Source organism: Salmo salar, chromosome 14, assembly GCF_965601325.2.
Source record: "Salmo salar chromosome 14, fSalSal1, whole genome shotgun sequence".
NCBI lineage: Eukaryota > Metazoa > Chordata > Actinopteri > Salmoniformes > Salmonidae > Salmo > Salmo salar.
In genome coordinates this window covers 89,599,085-89,615,083 of record NC_138304.1, presented here as the reverse complement: position 1 = coordinate 89,615,083, position 15,999 = coordinate 89,599,085, and positions in this window count along the sequence as shown.

Sequence of the window (15,999 nt, the reverse complement as noted above, 5' to 3'; positions counted from 1 at the left end):
TGGCTTCCTATTTCGCAACAAAGCAACCTTCACTCATGCTGCCAAACATACCCTCGTAAAACTGACCATCCTACCGATCCTCGACTTTGGCGATTTCATTTACAAAATAGCCTCCAATACCCTACTCAATAAACTGGATGCAGTCTATCACAGTGCCATCCGTTTTGTCACCAAAGCCCCATATACTACCCACCACTGCGACCTGTATGCTCTCGTTGGCTGGCCCTCGCTTCATACTCGTCGCCAAACCCACTGGCTCCAGATCATCTACAAGACCCTGCAAGGTAAAGTCACCCCTTATCTCAGCTCACTGGTCACCGTAGCAGCACCCACCTGTAGCACGCGCTCCAGCAGGTATATCTCTCTGGTCACCCCCAAAGCCAATTCCTCCTTTGGCCGTCTCTACTTCCAGTTCTCTGCTGCCAATGACTGGAACGAACTACAAAAATCTCTGAAACTGGAAACACTTATCTCCCTCACTAGCTTTAAGCACCAGCTGTCAGAGCAGCTCACAGATCACTTCACCTGTACATAGCCCATCTATAATTTAGCCCAAACAACTACCTCTTGCCTTACTGTATTTATTTATTTATTTTGCTCCTTTGCACCCCATTATTTCTATTTCTACTTTGCACTTTCTTCCACTACAAATCTACCATTCCAGTATTTTACTTGCTATATTGTATTTACTTTGCCACCATGGCCTTTTTTGCCTTTACCTCCCTTATCACACCTCATTTGCTCACATTGTATATAGACTTATTTTTCTACTGTATTATTGACTGTATGTTTGTTTTACTCCATGTGTAACTCTGTGTTGTTGTATGTGTCGAACTGCTTTGCTTTATCTTGGCCAGGTCGCAATTGTAAATGAGAACTTGTTCTCAACTTGCCTACCTGGTTAAATAAAGGTGAAATAAAAAATAAAATAAATAAAATAAAGTAGACAGTGGCCGGGTGTGTACTGGAATCTTGGCAACCCTGTCGTATTTATACAAAGCCATGCCAAAACTAAGTAATCTATGTTGTATCTTAAAGAGAAAGGGAGTCAGGAAGGTATTCTTCACTCCCTCTGACTGCCTGTCAACCTGCCAAGGGCAACTTTTCAGCACAAACTTTAAGCAACAGTTAACATCAGGCATGAGAAGAGGAGGAGGAGGAGGAAAAGGAGGAGGAAGAGAAGGAATGCAAGCACGCAACCTTGGGTTTTAATTTTCCAGAGTAGCTCTGGTCCAGGTCTTTTAGTGCATGTTCCTTCACTAAGGATCACACACTTACGCCCTTGACCAGAGCTACCCAGAGAGAAGTCTGTATAAAGGGAAGCCCTTCCCCTTCCCACAGTATTTCTGGATATGTTATTAGGGATCCTCTACAAATAGTGCTTTCTGTCTCTGTGTTGCTCAATCAATACTAACCTATGTCATTGACTTCAGTTTTCTTGTGATCTATTGAATGGCACCCTATTTCCCACATACTGCATTACTTTCAGTGTTGAGGAACCTACTCTGAAAAGAGAGTTTACCAAGCTACCAATTATTTCCCACTGCAAGAAGTTAAGCTACACTAAAACAACGCTTAAGAAAAATGTAGTTTACTTAATTAAAGTTACTTTGAAAAAGTAGTTCACTACATCCAAACTACTTCATGAAAAAGTATCCTATCTAAATCTGAAATGTCATAGAATACAAAAGTGCAAAAACAGATCACTCTTGTTAACAAAATGTTGTAATTTATCCGTTTTAAGTGAGAATTAGGCAGGTCTGATGCCAAAAAAGAAATTATATTCTTGCCTACTTCACCCATATATTATTTTAGTAAAAAAAAGCAGTGTGCAGTTCCAGTAGTTATCTACACCGCTACATGGAAAAGTAATTAACTACTGAAAACAATACCAAGATTGTAATTTATTTTTAACTACCACCAAGCTACTGCAAAATGTCGTTTATTTTATTAATTGAACTACAGTCGTGGCTAAAGGTTTTGAGAATGACACAAATATTAATTTTCACAAAGTCTGCTGCCTCAGTTTGCATGATGGCAATTTGCATATACTCCAGAATGTTATGAAGAATGATCAGATGAATTGCAATTAATTGCAAAGTCCCTCTTTGCCATGCAAATGAACTGAATCCCCCAAAAAACCATTTCCACTGCATTTCTGCAGAAGCCTTCAGGGCCCAAGAAAGTCCAGTAAGCGCAAGGACCGTCTCCTAAAGTTGATTCAGCTGCGGGATCGGGGCACCACCAGTACAGAGCTTGCTCAGGAATGGCAGCAGGCAGGTGTGAGTGCATCTGCACGCACAATAAGGCGAAGACTTTTGGAGGATGACCTGGTGTCAAGAAGGGCAGCAAAGAAGCCACTTCTCTCCAGGAAAAACATCAGGGACAGACTGATATTCTGCAAAAGGTACAGGGATTGGACTGCTGAGAACTGGGGTAAAGTCATTTCCTCTGATGAATCCCCTTTCCGATTGTTTGGGGCATCCGGAAAAAAGCTTGTCCGGAGAAGACAAGGTGAGCGCTACCATCAGTCCTGTGTCATGCCAACAGTAAAGCATCCTGAGACCATTCATGTGTGGGGTTGCTTCTCAGCCAAGGGAGTGGGCTCACTCACAATTTTGCCTAAGAACACAGCCATGAATAAAAAATGGTACCAACACATCCTCTGAGAGCCACTTCTCCCAACCATCCAGGAACAGTTTGGTGACGAACAATGCCTTTTCCAGCATGATGGAGCACCTTGCCATAAGGCAAAAGTGATAACTAAGGGGCTCGGGGAACAAAACTTCAATATTTTGGGTCCATGGCCAGGAAACTCCCCAGACCTTAATCCCATTGAGAACTTGTGGTCAATCTTAAAGAGGCGAGTGGACAAACAAAAACCCACAAATTCTGACAAACTCCAAGCATTGATTATGCAAGAATGGGCTGCCATCAGTCAGGATGTGGCCCAGAAGATAATTGACAGCATGCCATTGCGGATTGCAGAGGTCTTGAAAAAGAAGGGTCAACACTGCAAATATTGACTCTTTGCATTAACTTCATGTAATTGTCAATAAAAGCCTTTGACACTTATGAAATGCTTGTAATTATACTTCAGTATTCCATAGTAACATCTGACAAAAATATCTAAAGACACTGAAGCAGCAAACTTTGTGGAAATTAATATTTGTGTCATTCTCAAAACTTTTGGCCACAACCGTACATGTATTTCACTTTTCCCCAACACTGATTACTTTTGACCAAGGCCCAAAGGCATCCTATTCTCTACATGGTGCACAACATTTGACCAGGGCCACATGGTACCCTATTCCCTATGTGGTGCACTACTTTTGAACAGAGCCCTATGAGCTCTCATCTTGAAAACCCAACCTTAGGGTCAGGTTTTCGAGACTATATGAACTCTGCTCAAAAATAGTTCACTATGTAGGGAATAGGGTGCTGTTTGGGACGCATCCATGATCCAGGGAGAGGTACGCTTCTACAGTTGTACTGTATTGGATTGGTTCATAATTGATGTGTCTTCTTTGTAATGAGAGATGCTGTGTATACGATCATTCACACTTATTAGTACCAATGGTAACACTTTGACAGATAACAGCAATGTTGTGGTTCGTCAATAAACTGTTGCATTGCATGACTGTGTGTCAGTGGGTCAATACAATGCCTTCAATGTGGGTATGTAATGTGAGGCCCTCAATAGGAAGACATGGAATACAACGGAAGCATTAGATAGAAAATATAACCATTGTGCTAATCACTAAGTCACTAAGTACTAGACCAACAAACTGAATAAGAGCAAATAACCGTAGATCCATTACACAACTGTAGTTTCCCATCCAGGAACATTAAATTCATACTACACAGAAAACATTCTTGCAATCTAGCAAATCATGTTTCACTATATTAAAGAAAAGGTTCCACCATTTTGAATGTAATGTTGCTTTTGTGCATCTCTGAGTGATATTTTATCGATTCCCTGGGTCATTTCATGTGATCATGTGTAACTGAGTTATTGGCGTTCAGGCAGGTAGAAATCTGTCCGGTATGACGTAGAACCGTGATAAAGTCGCTCTCACTACACTAGAAGTTATTAGGAATGCGACTTTTAGATCACGAAAATCTCTCATACATGGCAGATTTCATTAATGGTTGATGTCATAACTCGGGGGGATGTCTTCTCTCGAATGAGAAATTGATCATATTTTAGCGATATTCCTACCTCGAAATTTGTAATTTAACTGAGTGTCTAGCACATTGTTCCTATTTGTCTGCCTCTTCAGTCCAGGGTGCATTGCATGTTGCCGTTGCCAGAGACATTATAGAAAGGAGATAGAAATCCAATGAAGGAAGAACTTATAACGCCCCACACAGCAGACTGTTGACCAATCGCATATACATTGTCATGCTACATCATGCAGTTGCTAAGCTAATCGTCATGCAATCCTTTCTCAAAGTCAGTGTATATGTCGAGAAACGTGCCTATTTTCCTCGAAAGTATGTAATGTTACGATTCCACAGCTATACTATACTACAGATAGCAAGTTAATTATCTCACATCTCTGAAAAGATTTGTAATGTTGTACTTCTTGTTGACAAAATTTGTGCTAGTGTTTGGTGCCCAATAGCCTCCCATTCACTCCTTGAAAGAGAGCGCTCCTTGTCCTAAAATCACCCAGAATGCACCGCGAGACATAGCATAGGCAAAGTTTCCCATCTCCTCAAAAGTATATCTGCCGTTGCGAATGTTAGACTCTACTCTGTGAGGCACATCGATCTGCAGGTTGAACACGGTGAAATTGTAGACTCCTAAATTGATAGTGCAGTTTGTTTAGGAAATTTTACAGCTAACTAGCTACGTTACTTGCTCATATTATCTTTGGTATTATTGCGTGTATCTGTGTTTGCTAGCTAGATAGCCAGCCAGCCCATAGAGAGAGCATTGCATTGTGGATTTTGTAGTTGACTTGAGCTGCAACGGATTTCCACAACAATTTTCCATGTTGCTACCAACCTTATTAATATAACGCCAAAATGAAACATCAAATCAATTTTTTTTTTGGTCACATACACATATTTAGCAGATGTAATTGCGGGTGAAGCAAATGCTTGCAGTGTCTAGCACATTTGTACAAAAAATATTGTTCTCACATATTAGTATTATTGTATTACTGTATTACTGTAAATTAAAGGAATGAGTGGTTTTGGGTGGATTTTTCCTTTAAGTTATGATTTGCTGAGATTTGCATACTTACAAAGAGACAGAGGGCCATATCGAATAGAAACAGGTGCAGTAAAAAGTATATACTACAACTATACAGATAACTGCCAAAATAATGGAAACACTTGAGTGAATGAGGGATACATAGTATATTGAAAGCAGGTGCTTCCACAAAGGTGTGGTTCCTGAGTTAATTAAGTAATTAACATCCCATCATACGTAGGGTCATGTATAAAAATGCAGGGCATATTTTGGCTGCTCCGATTGGTCACTGAATGGTTTGATGATCATGAAAACAATGTAAACCATATGCCGTGGCCATCGCAGTCAAAAAATAAAAGGAGAGCCTCACACTCTAGGAGCTCAGATGCAAAACCTCTACAACCAACGTTTCGACAGACAAGCTGTTCTCACTGATGAAGACAGCTTGTTTGTCGAAATGTTGGTGTGAGGCTCTCCTTTTCTTTTTCAAGTGTTCTGCTCCGCTAGCCTAGCCAAGTGTGCGTTTCTTTTACCTCCAGAGTGGTCATCTCAGTCACCAGATCTCAACCCAATTGAACACTTATTGGAGATTCTGGAGCGGCACCTGAGACAGCATTTTCCACCACCTTCAACAAACACCAAATGATGGGATTTCTTGTGGAAGAATGGTTTTGCATCCCTCCGATAGAGTTCCAGACATAGAATCTATGCCAAGGTGCATTGAAACTGTTTTGGGGCTCGTGGTGGCTCAATGCCCTATTTATACACTTTACGTTGGTGTTTTCTTTATTTTGGCAGTTATCGAATGAAATTGTATTGGTCACATACACAAGGTTATCAGATGTTATTGCGAGTGTAGCGAAATGGCTTTTTCTTCGCAACTCTGCCTAGAAGGCTAGCATCCCGGAGTCGCATCTTCACTGTTGATGTTGAGTCTGGTGTTTTGCGGGTACTATTTAATGAAGATGCCAGGTGAGGACTTATGAGGCGTCTGTTTCTCAAACTAGACACTCTAATGTACTTGTCCTCTTTCTCAGTTGTGCACCGGGGCCTCTCACTCCTCTTTCTATTCTGGTTAGAGCCAGTTTGCGGTGTTCTGTGAAGGGATAAGTACACAGCGTTGTACGAGATCTTCAGTTTCTTGGCAATTTCTCGCAAGGAATAGCCTTCAGTTCTCAGAACAAGAATAGACTGACAAGTTTCAGAAGAAAGGTCTTTGTTTCTGGCCATTTTCAGTCTGTAATCGAACCCACAAATGCTGATGCTCCAGATACTCAACTAGTCTAAAGTAGGCCAGATTTATTGCTTCTTTAATCAGGATACAGTATTCAGCTGTGCTAACATAATTGCAAAATGGTTTTCTAATGATCAATTAGCCTTTTAAAATTATAAACTTGGATTAGCTAACACAACATGCCATTGGAACACAGGAGTGATGGTTGCTGATAATGGGCCTCTGTACACCTATGTAAATATTTCATAAAAATCAGCCGTTTCCAGCTACAATAGTCATTTACAACATTAACAATGTCTACACTGTATTTCTGATCAATTTGATGTTATTTTAATGGACAAAAAAGTTGCTTTTCTTTCAAAAACAAGGACATTTCTAAATGACTCCAAACTTTTGACCGGTAGTGTACATATGAGATACAGTTAAAGTCTGAAGTTTACATACACTTAGGTTGGAGTCATTAAAACTCGTTTTTCAACCACTCCACAAATTTCTTGTTAACAAACTATAGTTTTGGCAAGTCGGTTAGGACATCTACTTAGTGCATGACACAAGTAATTTTTACAACAACTGTTAACAGACCACTTCCCTGTGGCTCAGTTGGTAGAGCATGGTGTTTGCAGTGCCAGTGTGGTTTGTGCAACGCCAGGGTTGTGGGTTCGATCCCCATGGGGGGCCAGTACAAAAAAATAAATAACTAAATAAAAAGTGCAGGAAATGAAATGTATTTATTCACTACTGTAAGTCGCTAAATGACTGAAATGTAAATGTAGACACATTATTTCACTTCTAATTCACGGTATCACAATTCTAGTGGGTCAGAAGTTTACATACACTAAGTTGACTGTGCCTTTAAACAGCTTGGAAAATTCCAGAAAATGATGTCATGGCTTTAGAAGCTTCTGATTGGCTAATTTACGTCAATTGGAGGTGTACCTGTGGATGTATTTCCAGGCCTACCTTCAAATCTAAAGAAATCAGCCAAGACCTCAGAAAAAAAAATTGTAGACCTCCACAAGTCTGGTTCATCCTTGGGAGCAATTTCCAAATGCCTGAAGGTACCACATTCATCTGTACAAACAATAGTATGCAAGTATAAACACCACGCAGCCATCATACCGCTCAGGAAGGAGATGCATTCTGTCTCCTGGAGATAAACGTACATTGGTGTAAAAAGTGAAAATCAATCCCAGAACAACACCAAAGGACCTTGTGAAGATGCTGGAGGAAACAGGTACAAAAGTATCTATATCCACAGTAAAACGAGTCCTATATTGACATAACCTGAAAGGCCGCTCAGAATGGAAGAAGCCACTGCTCAAAAACCGCCATAAAAAAAGCCAGACTACGGTTTGCATCTGCACATGGGGACAAATATTGTACTTCTTGGAGTAATGTCTTCTGGTCTGATGAAACAAAAATAGAACTGTTTGGCCATAATGAACATCGTTATGTTTGGAAGAAAAGGGGGAGATTTGCAAGCCGAAGAACACCATCCCAACCGTGAAGCACGGGGGTGGCAGCATCATGTTGTGGGGGTGCTTTCTGCAGGAGGGACTGGTGCACTTCACAAAACAAATGGCATCATGAGGAAGGAGAATTATGTGGATATATTGAAGCAACATCTCAAGATATCAGTCAGGAAGTTAAAGCTTGGTCGCAAATGGGTCTTCCAAATGGACAATGACCCCAAGCATACTTCCAAAGTTGTGGCGAAATGGCTTAAGGACAACAAAGTCAAGGTATTGGAGTGGCCATCGCAACGCCCTGACCTCAATCCTATACAAAATTTGTGGGCAGAACTGAAAAATCGTGTGAGCAAGGAGGACTACAAAACTGACTCAGTTACACCTGCTCTGTCAGGAGGAATGGGCCAAAATTCACCCAACTTATTGTGGGAAGGTTGTGGAAGGCTACCCGAAACGTTTGACCCAAGTTAAACAATTTAAAGGCAATGCTACCAAATACTAATTGAGTGTATGTAAACTTCTGACTCACTGGGAATGTGATGAAAGAAATTAAAGCTGAAATAAATAATTCTCTATACTAATATTCTGACATTTCACATTCTTAAAATAAAGTGGTGATCCTAACTGACCTAAAACAGGGAATATTTTCTAGGATTAAATGTCAGGAATTGTAAAAACCTGAGTTTACACCTGAGTCTAAAGGTGTATGTAAACTTCCGACTTCAACTATAAGTAAAGCAAGATATGTAAACTTTATTAAAGTGACTATTGTTCCATTTATTGAAGTGGCCAATGATTTCAAGTCTGTATGTAGGCAGCAGCCTCTCTATGTTAGCGATGGCTGTATAACAGTCTGATGGCCTTGAGATAGAAGCTGTTTTTCAGTCTCTCTGTCCCAGCTTTGATGCACCTGTACTGACCTTGTTACTTGTAACTTCAGTCTTGAATGATGATAATTCTCAGTAGATTTCATGTTTGATATAATGCAGGACGTGAGTAGTTAATAGGAGTTTTAGGACTGTGTATTTGGGTCAAAGAGTGTCTCAACACTTGATAAGAATAGTGGACTTCTACCTGGCTGATTACGGTGTTTGTGAGAGAAGTCAGAAAGGCCTCTCCCAGCAACCATGTGTGTGTGTTCATGCATATGCAGATGAAAGAAGACCAGGGTTCCTCACACACTATCTGGTGTCTGACATTTAAGTGCACTATGTATGTGAACAAGAGTCTGGGGCATTGGGAGTCAGGTTATGAGGGGTGTAGGACTTGCTGATTGGTGATTTATTTGATTCATAATCATCATCAATATTTTTCCTCATTCTATTTTCCCCCTCGCAAACGTTTCTAATTTACATCTGTCAAGAGCGACTTACAAGAGCAATTAGTGTTAAGTGCCTTGTTCAAGGGCACATCATCAGATTTTTCACATAGTCAGCTTTGGGATTCGAATCAGTGGCCTTTCAGTTACTAGTCCAATCCTCTTAACCGCTAGGCTACCTGCCGCCCTACCATTTGAGGGTCATAGAGTTTAGGGTCCTGTTTGATTTGTGAGCATGCTGGGATCATGCATTGCTCTACTGCCCTGATCTTCACTATAAACACAATTCAAGTCCTGTTTGTCCCACCTCACCTGACCTCTCTTTGTGGTGTGATCAAATCTATTGGACATGTAGGAGTGAACCTTTCTCCCCTCACCCCAGGCTCCTGGAAGATAGGTTAACAAGTTAGAGTAGAGAGAACATGTAGGGAGGGATGGAAATTAAGCTAGCCCACTAGCTCATGGCTAGTACTTCTCAGACCGGCTAGTAGAAAATGTGTCCAACTAGCTACCCGGCTAGTAAAATGTTGTCTTTTCATATATCGCATGGCACAGATTTTGGACACGGGCTAGTAAAAATTGCAGTCTACTAGCCAGTGGCCAAAATCCTTACATCCCTGCATGTAAAGTCTTTAGTCTGTAGCACTGTTCAGAGGAAGGATGGATATTCAGTAATAATATGCCATTTAGCAGACACTTTTTTACAAAACCACTTACAATATAGTGTGTGCATAAGTCTGTGGCGTTGTCATCACGATATCCATTTTGACTGGATCGAATCAGCATTCAGAGGTAGAGTGATGCAACTGGTGTGTAACAATGATGACGGCTTGTGACTCAGATACTTGTCATATGACAGTTAGGCAAAAATGGATTGCATCGTAAATGCTGGCCAGGCCAATGATCTAGTGAGGCTCTTTCCATTGATGGTACTTAGCATTCCCACATGAAAAAATACTATAGTGTATGACAACTATAGTTTTTTCTGACCTTACTGTAGTATTTACTGCAGTATATTGTAGTAATTACATTTTACTATAGTATAAATACGGTATTAAAAAGAGTAGTATATACTATATTAAATACTGTGGTGTTTTGCGGACACTACAGTAATTGCAGTTGAGATGAAAAATTAGATCAAGTATGTTCGCGTCCTAAATGGTACCCTATTCAAATCGAATCAAATTTTATTGGTGACTATTTAACAGTCTAATGTCCTGGAGCTAAAAGCTGTTTTTCAGTCTCTCGGTCCCAGCTATGATGCATCTGTACTGTCCCCGCCTTCTAGATGGTAGCGGAGTGAACAGGCCGTGGCTCGGGGGCCAAGCAAATTTCTTCAGCCTCCTGAGGTTGAATAGGCACTGTTGCACCATCTTCACCACACCGTCTGTGTGGATGGACCATTTCAGGTTGTCAGTGATTTGCACGCCAAGGAACTTGAAGCTTTTCACCCTCGCCACTGCGGCCCTGTCGATGTGGATGGGGGCATGCTCACTCTGCTGTCTCCTGAAATCCATGATCAGCTCCTTCGTTTTGTAGTGCACTACTATGTAGAGAATAGGGTGCCATTTGGGATGCAGAAAGATGTAGGCCACATCTAACTAGTGTTGTAAATGTTGTACCAGGCAAACCATTTCTGTATGGACCTTGCTTTGTGCACGGGGGAATTGTCATGCTGAAACAGGAAAGGGCCTTCCCCAAACTGTTGCTACAAAATTGGAAGCACAGAATCTTCTAGAATGTCATTGTATGCTGTAGTGTTAAGATTTCTCTTCACTGGAACTAAGGGGCCTAGCCCAAATCATGAAAAACAAGCCATTATTTCTCCTCCACTAAACTTTACAGATGGCACTATGCATTCGGGCAGGTATCGTTCTCCTGGCATCCCGCCAAACCCATATTCATCCGTCAAACTGCTCCAGTGGCGGTGAGCTTTACACCACTCCAACCGATGCTTGGCATTGGGCATGGTGATCTTAGGTTTATGTGCGGCTGCTCGGCCATGGAAACCCATTTCATGAAGCTCCCGACAAACAGTTCTTGTGCTGAAGTTGCTTCTAGAGGCAGTTTGGAACTGCGTGTAGTGAGTGTTGCAACTGAGGACAGATGATTTTTATGCGCTATGTGCTTCAGAACTTGGCGGTCCCGCTCTGTGAGATTCTGTGGCCTACCACTTCGCGGCTGAGCCATTCGTGGCTGAGCCATGTTCCTAGACGTTTCCACTTCACAATAACAATACTTACAGTTGACCAGGGCAGCTCTAGCAGGGCAGAAATTTGATGAACTGACTTGTTGAAAAGGTTGCATCCTATGCCGGTGCCATGTTGTAAAGTCACTGAGCCCCTCAGTAAGGCCATTCTACTGCCAATGCTTGTCTATGGAGATTGCATGGCTGTGTGCTGTTTTATACCCCTGTCATCAATGGGTGTGGCTGAAATAGAAAAATCCACTAATTTGAAGGGATGTCCACATATTTTTTGTATATATAGTGTACTTCTGCCAGGTAAACCTACTTTGCAGTTAACATTTAATTGAGAAGGTTTTGGTGAAAGCATTTCTGTCAACCCACAAGATGATTATGACATCAACTGGCTACAGATGGAGTATTAGACAAACAGAAGCACCACACATACAGACAGGGGCAATATTGCTGGAAATGAATTGGCAGATATTGTGTTAGGTTTGGTTTTTTAAGCCAATAGTGGCTAACCAGGGGTGGGATAATGTAAAAGTTGCATTAATTAGATAGCTGTGAGTTTGAGGTGTCTGATGCTACTCATAGGTGGGTTACTGGTAGCTCGCCATAGCTCGAGATCAACCTGTTAGAGACCACTGATCTATTGGTTTTCACTACAGCCCTTAAATCCTTGAAAAGAACTTCCCCCTCAAAATAGGTAAACAATTAAGTTTTTGTTATCTTTTATACACTACATGTTATTCAGTAAATATGCATACAAACTGCCCTAACTTGCTTGTGACCGAGGTTAATGATTATAGTTTGAGGTAGAGTTGGTGGACACTTGAGTATTTGGCCTGGATATCAGAAGAGACCTGTTAATGATTTCATTAACCTAACCTATCCTAACCTTACAGTCAAGAGATGCTTTTTTCTACTCCCCTTCGTGTGCAAGTGTACACACACACACACACACACACACACACACACACACACACACACACACACACACACACACACACACACACACACACACACACACACACACACACACACACACACACACACAAAGGGTACATTTATTGTTGTGTTATAAACTAAAGGTTGTTGTATTATCTATCATCATTCATTAAGCATTATAAATAGGGTTATTAAAAGTAATGAATGAAGTAGTAAATGTGGTTAATATTGATAGAAGCCACCTAGCAATGGCTTTTTATCTCAAAATGTGACATTTTATAGATGTACAGACACAACATGTTTTCTAGTTAATGTTGTTGAAAGCAATTTGAGTCAAAGCCTAAACAAAAAGACAATTCAAAAAAGCAGAATTGCAATTCTGCTCTCTTCATCTTTCAGCACTGGATATTAGTCTCTATGCAGAATTGGGTATTGACAAGTGTGAGCAACACATAGCCTATATTTGGTTCATTAAAACCAAATGTAGGCCTTTTATAAGTTTCCTTTTTTTTGGCGAGTGCAAATGGCAGTGGGATAAGCTAGAATTTAACTTTGAACAGTGACGGGACATCCGTTTATCTCTGGACGCCAGCTTGGTTGTCTTAATAAAGAGGTGTGAGTCACAAGGTGTTGTCCTGACATGAAAGATGTGCGCAGTGTGACTGCCACGTGTTTACTGTAGTACTATTATTGGGTGGGGAGTAAAGTGTGTGTTTGGTGTTTATTATCCTCCTGCTTCTGCAAGCATGTGGCACCCCTCGAGGCAATAGTAATTGCACTAAGGGGTTGGTTACCATGTGTAATGTGTTGAATCTAATTTCATTTCTAAATTCATAACAAGTGGATGTAATGCAACCATTGAGAACATGACTTTAGCAGCTAATTTATCAATGTATCATACTCTGCAGACATCTTTCATAGGAACAGAAAGTTGAGAACTATCACCGCTACAGTGCAATTCATGTATTGTTTAGTGTTGTGTAGTGGCTTTGCTGGCATGCATCCCACTTTGACACAGTAGACTAGACTAGATACGGTAGACTGGTTTGCTAACTACCTCTCTCAAAGAGTGCAGTGTATAAAGTCAGAACATCTGCTGTCTCAGCCATTGCCTGTCACCAAGGGAGTACCCATCTTCTCAATTTACATCAACAACAAAACTCAAGCAGTAGGAAGCTCTCTCATCCATTTAGATGCAGATTATACAGTCTTATACTCAGCTGGCCCCTCCCCGGATTTTGTGTTAAATGCTCTACAACAACGCTTTCTTAATGTCCCACAAGCTTTCGCTGCTCTAAACCTTGTTCTGAACAACTCAAAAACAAAGGTAATGTGAATTGTTAAGAAGAATGCCCCTCTACCCACTGGTGTGATTACTAACTCTGAGGGTTTAGAGCTTGAGGTAGTACCTCATACAGGTACTTGGGAGTATGGCTAGATGGTACACTGTCCTTCTCTCAGCACATATCAAAGCTGCAGGCTAAGATTAAATCTAGACTTGGTTTCCTCTATCGTAATCGCTCCTCTTTCAGCCCAGCAGCCAAACTAACCCTGATTCAGATTACCATCCTACCCATGTTAGATTACAGAGATGTAAATTGTAGATTGGCAGGTAAGGGTGCTCTCGAGCGCCTAGATGTTCTTTACCATTCGGCCATCAGATTTGCCACCAATGCTCCTTATAGGACACATCACTGCACTCTATACTCCTCTGTAAACTGGTCATCTCTGTAAACCCGTCACAAGACACACTTGTTGATGCTTATTTATAAAGCCCTCTTAGGCCTCACTCCTCCCTATCTGAGATATCTACTGCAGCCCTCATCCTCCACATACAACACCCGTTCTGCCAGTTACATTCTGTTAAAGGTCCCCAAAGCACACATCCCTGGGTCGCTCGTCTTTTCAGTTCTATGAAACTAGTGACTGGAACGAGCTGCAAAAAAACACTCAAACTGGACCGATCTCTTCATTCAAAGACTCAATCATGGACACTCTTACTGACAGTTGTGGCTGCTTCGCATGCTGTTGTCTGTGCCCAATAATGTTTGTACCATGTTTTGTGCCGCTACCATGTTGTGCTGCTGCCATGTTGTGTTGCTACCATGTTGTGTTTTCATGTGTTGCTGCCTTGCTATGTTGTTGTCTTAGGTCTCTCTTTATGTAGTGTTGTGGTGTCTCTCTTGTTGTGATGTGTGTTTTGTCCTATATTTTTATCTTATGTTTTATTTTTAATCCCAGCCCCCGTCCCTGCAGGATGCCTTTGCCTTTTGGTAGGCCTTCATTGTAAATAAGGATTTGTTCTTAACTGACTTGCCTAGTTAAATAAAAGTGAAATAAATAAAATAAAATAAATTGCACAGTATAAATTGCAGGGAAACAGATTAATGGCTGAACCAGTTTACATATCCAATCATCATAGCTTCCATTTACTATGATTGTTCAATTCCAGGGAATCCGTTGGAATAACCATGGCTATTTTCGAATCCAATTATTCTGGGTTGGATGTTTATTTTGCTAAAATGCACTTCTGATACGACATGTCATCATATTTACCTTATAAACATCGTATTGGTATGATCATCCTGTTTGCATGGGAAGTAAATATTTGGAACAAAAAGCTGAGAAAGAGAGAGAGAGAGAGAGAGAGAGAGAGAGAGAGAGAGTGAGAGAGAGACCCCATCTGGCAGGAAACACTTAAACAAATCTCATGAATACGCTACAATGTCCAGTATCACATTAGCAAGACCACATAGTGCAAGATACAGGAAATAGGGTGCCATTTGGGACGTAGCCCACAACAAGGTTGTCTCTGTTGTGTGTAATCTCTGTTGATCACTCGGAGAGAGGGAGGGAGGGAGGGAGGGGAGGGAGGGAGGGGGCGGGGGTGGGGGAGGGAGGGAGGGAGGGAGGGAGGGAGGGAGGGAGGGAGGGAGGGAGGGAGGGAGGGAGGGAGGGAGGGAGGGAGGGAGGGAGGGAGGGGGGGAGGGAGGGAGGGAGGTCACAATCTAGGTCAGCCATCAGTAATCCATAGAATAGAAGTATGCTGTGGATAGAGTGCTGACTGACAGCACCATCATCCTCTCTTTCTTCCTCTCCGGACTGCAGATCCGTGACTAGCTCCCTCCACAGTCACACATTCACACGATGCAGCTAAGACTATCAATAGTCTAATGTCATACCTACAGATCTCTGTTCATAATACTGATATGTAGGTAGTCTCTTATACCAGGCTGGAATGCAACGCTAATATGTGATGTAACAATATAAACTTCAACAAAGATGGTGATAGGTGTCATAACATCTCATTCAGTGTTCCATCATTTGTGTTAGTGGGTTCAATTCCCCCCCAAATGTATGCACGCATGACTAAATCGCTTTAGATTAAAGCATCTGTTAAATGGCATCTATAGTTTGAAAGTCATTGGCTGAATTTTGTTCTGATTCTGAAATTAAAAACAGCTGACATTCTTATAGAACAAGATATCCTACATGTAGTGTAAGGCAGGATCACCTTGTGCTGCTCTTTCATGAGATGTATCTATCAACCAATCAAACTTTATTTATACAGCACATTTCTTACAGAAAATGCAATTCAAAGTGCTTAACAAATATTAAAAGGTAAGAAAGACAAAAACA